The sequence below is a fragment of the Dysidea avara genome, chromosome 3 (genome assembly GCF_963678975.1).
Source record: "Dysidea avara chromosome 3, odDysAvar1.4, whole genome shotgun sequence".
Lineage (NCBI taxonomy): Eukaryota > Metazoa > Porifera > Demospongiae > Dictyoceratida > Dysideidae > Dysidea > Dysidea avara.
This window is the reverse complement of record NC_089274.1, coordinates 45024411-45032433: the sequence shown is the minus strand read 5'-3', so window position 1 is coordinate 45032433 and position 8023 is coordinate 45024411.

Genomic DNA, 8023 nt, shown 5'->3' with positions numbered 1-8023 from the left:
AAATAAATAAATAATTAACTACATTACAATTACTTAATTATGTAGAGTAACTATGTACTTATTACTAATTTGTAGTTCAGTGTCATTAAAGAGGGAGAAAATTGGTGGAGATTGGTTGTCTTGAGCATCGGTGGCATGGACATAAGAAATGAAATGAACAGGATTGATCAGAGTTGAAGTTAACTGTAAAATGGTCCCATAGATGTTTAGTGAGCTTTTGTTTGATGACATAAGGTGGTAAAGATAAGTTTATAACAGGTAGATGATTCCAAAGTCTTACAATTCGATTGAAATAGAAATGATGATGAGAGGTGGATAATGTCCTAGGATGGCGTAGTTTTAAGTGACTTCCAGATCTAGTGCTGTTGGTGTTAAAAGAGATAAAATTTCTGATGTCAAAGTTGTCTGTTGATGTGTTCAAGGATTTGATCAGAAATATTAAATCATTCAGTTCATAGGTGTACATTAACAGTAATAAATTTAGTTGTTGTAGCCTTGATTTATAAGATGAGATGTAGTCATTCAGTATGAATTTAGTAGCTCTACGCTGCACACGTTCCAGGGTAGTTATATCTCTTATTAGTTGAGGTCTCCATATTTGTGAGCAGTACATTATTTGTGATCTAACCAAAGAAATGTAGAGTTGCTTTTTAGCTTCTATACAATTGACCCTAAATGTACATCTGATCAAGCCTAGAATCTGATATGCTTTAGTAGTGATAGTTTTATAGTGGTCTGTCCAATTGAAATTGTAGGAGAAAATGACACCAAGATCCTTGTGTTGTAAGAGTTGCTTTATAGGGTTTCCATTAACTGTGTAGGTTGTGGTGTCAAGATCAAAGGGTGGTTTAGCCCAGAAACGAACATGTACAAATTTGGCTTCATTAAATAATAAGTCTGTAGAGTGGCTCCACATAGCTGTACTGTTGACATCGCTTTGTAGTTTACCAATATCCTCCGTGGATTTGATTGCCAGTAGACATTTGGTGTCATCAGCAAATACAAAGGGTAATGCAGATGTACTTCTATAAAATTTGTATGTATAGCTATAGCTGTATAAGATGATTTTTGGAAAATGGGGTCACAATCTGGATAAATGAAGTTGGTTCCATGAACCTGTACTACTTATTCATTTATTAATACTTTACAGGACTGTACAGATCAATAAACAAAATTAAACAATATTTAAGAGCTTAAACGATTAAATTACAGAACTGAAGGTCTACCAGTGTCTTGCACTAACTACGCATCACGTACCCCGCCCAAAGGTCACTAATAACTCCTTGACTGTTTACCAAACTTGGTACCACAAGTTATTGACTTGTGGTACCAAGTTTGGTTGGAATACAAGACAATTCAATGAGTGGCATGCAGTAGTCAGTAGCGGATGCCCCCCCCCCCCCCCCCTTCAAGAAATTGCATACAAGATCGATATACTCTAATAGAGCAGTCAATTACTCTAATAAAGCAGTCACAATGTTCATGAGGCAGTGTAGCTTACCTATGAAGCTACAAATAGGATTTTATTTTACATAACAGACGTGATATAGTAGGTAAGGATAACTAGCTATTATTGTTGTGACCTTTTTTTTTTTTTTTTTTTTTTTTTTTTGGTCTTCAACTGGTTTTCAGCAAGTTTTTTTGGTCTTCAACTGTTTTTCAGAAAGGTGCCCCCCCTCTTTCGAAACTCTGGATCCGCCCCTGGTAGTGATCGGCGGATGGAGACAAGTGATAGAACCTCCAAGAAAATACATTTTCTACCGACTGATATGAGGACCGCCTGGCGAGGACTGATGGGGCGGATCTAGGATTTATAAAGGGGGGGGGGGGGCTAAGTCAAGGTACTAATCTCTTGGGTAGAGGTGTGTGAAGCACACTTCCCAGCATGCAAAGCATGCTGGAACTAGGGGGGTCTGGGGGCATGCCCCCCCAGGAAATTTTTGAAAAATTGATGCTAAAATACTGCAATTTGGAGACATTTCCACATAAAATCCCTAATATTTTCCGCCTGTAGATATTTTATATACTGCCTTTAGATTATAGGTATGGCTCTCTGAAGCATTTTGCTAATGGAAAAGTTTGGGTGGGTACAGACAACCAAGAATAGGTGCATGTTAGAATAATAATGTTGAAAGTGGAAAATTTTGAAATTTGAACAATGCAAGATTGAATTTGAGAGCATTTTCAATGGTAATTGTGTACCTGAATTAAGTATTGCTATACATATTAGCTACACAAGTAGATGAATGAAGCCCTTTAAACAGACCAATGCACTTCATTGTATGTATAGGTGCAGGCAGATTTGGAAAAATTCCATAACAGAACCAACTACATGTTTCCAGTGAATGTTCTATTAGAGTAGTTAGCTGACTGCTCTATTAGAGTATCTCGATCTTGTACACCTCCAATGCTGATCCGGGTCCTTGTTGCATAAACTTTAGCATAAATCCACTGATAATACCTTGGAAAGTTATAAGGTGGTTTTATGAGTATTTGTATTATTAGTAATCATATAATTATAATTATGCTAAGACAAAATTTCATTATAATACTCAGCATATTGATCAAGTAAAGCCTAAATATGAAGGGGGGGGGCTTCAGCCCCCAAAGCCCCCCCCCCCCTGGATCCGCCCCTGGGTTGAGAGAATGCATTATCGGTTTATCTAGCATTAGCTTTCAATATGTGTGCATATACATAACAGACCTGCACGATCTCTAGTGTGTATACTACCACCATTTATAGTATGTATGTAGTTATGTCTAGAAATTTTTCTGAGTGAAAAGAAAGAGCAAAAATTGTGATTTGTTCTTAGCTTCAACATCACACCCTTACATTAGTGCATCAATGCCAATAATACTTGGCTTTGCCAAGTTTTGTTTCGATAAATATATATCCCATCCAAAAACAGCTTATAGCTGTAAAAAAAAAGTGCGCGTCCAAGTAAAGCAGAGTTAACTGCAACAAAAAGTAATGATATCATAATGCGGCCATGTGCGAGGTGTGCAAGTTGTAAAATTAATATTAGCTAATCAGATAATACAATGTTATTGTTAAAGTGTTAATGAGAACTATGTGATGCTGCTAGTTTTTAAGTGTGTGAGCATCTTCATAAATGCCACACAAATTTAATTCTCAATAAAGCAATGTGCATAGATTCTCTGATAGCAATAAATAGTTTGAGTTTGGCCGCCTTTCCTTTGTTCGTAGCATTGCCGTATACAGGAAAGGCGGCCAAACTCAAACTATTTATTGCTATCAGAGAATCTATACACATTGCTTTATTGAGAATTAAATTTGTGTGGCATTTATGAAGATGCTCACACACTTAAAAACTAGCAGCATCACATAGTTTTATTTATTTATTATTTATTTATTAATGCTTTACAGCACAAGTGCTGAAGGTCTGTAGGACACCTGGTCCTACAGCTTGCTCAAAGACTTTAGCTACATAAGGTGTGTTTGAAAAGTTCTCATTAACACTTTAACAATAACATTGCATTATCTGATTAGCTAATATTAATTTTACAACTTGCACACCTTGCACATGGCCGCATTATGATATCATTACTTTTTGTTACAGTGATGGGAGCTATTGTCATTGTCAGCATGTGATGACCTTTTTTTTCTTTTCTTTTTGGTCTACTTACAGTTAGGCTGAAGTTGTGATTCATTCAGAGTGGAACCTTCCTTGCCCTTGGGCCCCTCTTTAACTCTTTGCCCTGGGCCCCCTGTTAGGCCACTCCAAATAAATTCTCTGTTTCCCGTCCTGGACTCAGGCATATTTGCATGCGGGCGGGCGGTCCATTTCCATTATTTCATTATAAGATTGGCTAGATTTTCAAGCCATTATTTGCCTGGCACAGCCAAAAAGGCTGCATAAAAGCATGCTTAAGCTTGTTCCTTCCTTTGTAGTTGCAAAAATAACACAAACGTGAAGTTTGTGCTGACTTGATAGCACTGACACGTGAGCTGACACTGTTTCAAGATAGCTTTTACTGAACCTATCAGTATGCAAGAATAACCGGAAAATAATGGAAGAATACGGAATAATGGAATATTTAGAGCTGGCAGTAACCAGATGCGGGCGGTGGACGGGAAACAGAGAATTTATTTGGAGTGGCCTTAGTGGCATGCAACTGCAGTCAACTAACACCCATTTTAACTAGCAAACCCTTAGTAACACTTTGCTTTTCATCTTGTACTGCATTAAAACGATCAAAATACTCTATTAGAGCAGTCACAAAACAGCTGTAACACAGCAATCAATATTTAGCATAGTTACAACTTCTACCTAGAATAGTTTAACTTACTAGCTACTTACAGACTTTACAATATAAAAATATAGCACTTGTAGAAATGTGACTGTTCTATTAGAATATCTCGATCTACTTCAAGCATTGACTAATTCAAGCGAAGAAGTCACGCCCCTGCCCATATCAATAAGAGATCTTGTGAAATGAAATGAGAATAGTAAAGAAAAGGCAAGTATGTACAGAGACAATAGAGGGGCGCGTAATTATGTCCTGTTGTAAATAAACGCCTTTAAAATTTATATTACTACTAAATAAGCGCACCAGAATAGGCTTGCGAAGCTGTTGTCTCATTGTTTGTCTTTTCGTGTTGAAGGGATTTAATCACAATTGGTGAGTTTAACTATACATGTATTTGTGTTGTAAAACTTAATTGTAAAAAGGCGATTAGCACATATCATGATAAAACATGCACAGTAGAGTCTCTCACGATTAGACATTGGACCAGGGTAAAAAATTTATTGCTATATTTAGAGGTTGTAGCGTTTGTATATCTTAGTATCTTAATACATGATCAATAGTACAGTGAAAACTGGTCATTATTCAGGCCGTAGGGACAAAATTTTCTGACCTAGCTTATTAAATTGGTGGCTGCATTTTGCGGCCTTAAAAAAGGTAAGAAGCATGCTGTTCTAACTGGCTAACTGTTTTTCTGGCTATAAATACAAATATTCTCATGTATATAGTAACATTATTACACAATATTTCATTTTCATTCGACTCCATATATGTACTATAGTAGACCTCAAATTTACATCTTTAGTAGTGGCTGATTTATAAAATGGTGTTAAGGTATGTATTCTACACAATAGACTGGTACAGTGTATGTGTTCTACACAATAGACTCAGAAACAATCTGTAAAATTTTCCACTATATAAATCATGACACTATTTTTTGGAACTCATGAATCAACCTTATGAGAGTTCATGCATGCATGCATTTGATTTGGTAATACTTTTGAATGAATTTGAAATGGTAATGTTTTATTTGAGTACATGACTGCTCTATTAGAGCAACTTAATCTCTTGATCTTAAAATGGAAACTCTAAAAATAAAATTAAAAGAGCTCTAGTCCCCCCTCCCTCCCGCCCCATCTGTTGCTACTCTATATGGATTTCTGGTAGCTAAATACTTTCCCTGGATAGCTATATCAGTTTGTAAACTGTATTTTCCAGCAATTTCAAAAAGAACCCAGATATTGGATTGGATCAAGCTTCAGGAATAGAAAAAACATAGATACACACAAAGGTAAAGTAAACCCTTTTAGCTGCCATGTAGTCTACACTATAGCCACCACTAGTTATGGGCCACTTGGTAATATGTAGCAACTCAGGTGCTTTGAGCTAAGAAGTTTTTTTTGAGGGAAGGAATAGCTGCATTATAAACGTGTGGGCACCCAAATTCCCACCTCAACTTCACAAGCAACTTCCTTCAGTTACAGGTTGTTAGCTAGCTAAGTTAGACTGACAGTATTATAGTGACAGACAATTTAAAACTATAGCAAAGTACAGTGCTGCAATTGGGTATCACTGCATGGACATTAAACCCTGAACCTTAAGGTTGTGAATAAAAAATTGATGCTCCTACACACACGTACGCATGCACGCACGCACACACACACACACACATATGCACACACATATAATTATACTTGTACATCAATTTCCTGTACTAATGGTCTGGCAACACACGATGGTAAGAATAGTCAGTAAAATATTGTTATGGTTACAAGGAGCCTGTCACTGAGTTCTGATCAAATGTGGATCCATTGATGCCATGGGTAACAAGGTGTGAAGATAAAGATGAACTAATGTAGGTCATTGTAGCCTAATAAAACAGTCATAGAAAGAGATTGTTTATTAGGCAATAAACACCAGTGGATGTTAGATAATTTAGAATCTTTTGAAGTGTATTTTACATCTATGTATATTGTGGAAACAGACTGCTTTGTTCATATGCAAGCTTTTGTGCTGAGTGTACTATGCACAACATGAATCTGTGTTGTCAGAAACCATCTGTAAAAGTCACCACAACTGTACTTTGGAGTTAAGGGAGTCAATTGCAACAGCAACTGTTGGTACTTGAGTGGACCTGTAGTAATTAGTAATCTTGTGATGTGCAGAACCTTTTCCCAGTATACAGTATGGTCCAGGGATATTTCCGCCATTCAATTTGCACGCCAAGCACTAACATTTTATATTTTTGATACTATATGTTTTGAATGACGGAAATATCCCTGGACCCAGTACATGCACATACACTGTCAATGAATTAATGAACAACTGTGAGTCTGTGACACTTGTTCTGTTTACCATAGCATTTCATCCATACATCAGCATACAACATAACACCTGGTGGCTGCAGTCATCAGATTTCAAGACTAAAAGACAAAAGCTTTCTGTGAGGCCATGCATGTACTGTACATGTACATCTTAACAAAAATTGTATACATCTGGAATAAAAAAACAATATATAATATAATACTCTTCATCTCAGTTTTACTTTAGATGGTTCTATGAAATATAAAATAAATCAAATGATACTCAAAGCATTGCAGAATTTGTATCCTATGTAGCTAATATACTTATTGAAAGTTTGATTAATAAATATATGTATCTGTGGCACCATAGATATTAGAGTATATCTATGGTGGCACATAGCATTACATACTGTTAGTGTATACAATTCTTTGCTGTGTTATTTTGACATCATTTGGATTTGATAATCATTTCACTGGTGATGAGTATCAGAAAGAATAGTAATGCATAGAGTTCCAGAGCCAGAGGTTCCAAGGTTCCATGATTCTAGCTAGGTTCTAGAAGTTCGAGGTTGCAGACATTCCTTGGTTCCAAAGTTCCAGGATTGTATACGTTCCAGAGGTTCCAAGATTCCATTCCAGAGGATCCAAGGTTCCAGAGGTTGTATGTTACAGACATTCCATGGATCCAAGCTAATAGTTCTAGAAGTCCCAGGGTTTCAGAGGTTGCATGATTCCAGAGGTCCCATGATCAGTGCTACATCCGTACTGTATGATTTTGAGGTCTAGTGATATACAACAACAGTGTCAATATTGGAGGGGGACCAGTTTTGCATGCTCAAGCTGACCTGCCAGACAATTTATTTATGAAAGCATACATGGACTGTTTGTGCATTGACATGTTGTTTAACCTAGCTCCAACAAAGAAGAGTGACTTTGATGAATTGCAATCTCAGCATTAGACTGAAAATCAATCAGGGTATACAGTTCCTGCCTATATGCAAAATTAGTTGCAGAATAACTCTTTGTTATAATTATATATTAGACTGGTCTAGGTATACAGTTACTATTTTTCAATCCCCTGCATACAACTGCAGTTATGTATAGTTTACATGTAAATGTGCTGATTTTTTAAAAATCAATACTATTGACGATTTCAAGGCAAGTTTAATCTCTGCAGTAGAAAAAAATTAAAAAGTATATTATGACTAAATTGGATTGCAAGGTACTTTTAGCAAAATAATACTCTGAAGTTGTGTGTAAAATTTGTTACATCATCTTAAAACAATGTTTTAACACTTTTGCAATCGATTAACATAATATTTGAGGGGGGAACTCTTGGTTTTATTAAATTAATTTTTTACTACTCTAATCAAATGCTCACTACTCTAATAGAGCAATAACTTTTGGCACCCAGTTAACTGAAAATTTGAATAGCTGGATTTCAAGGTTCC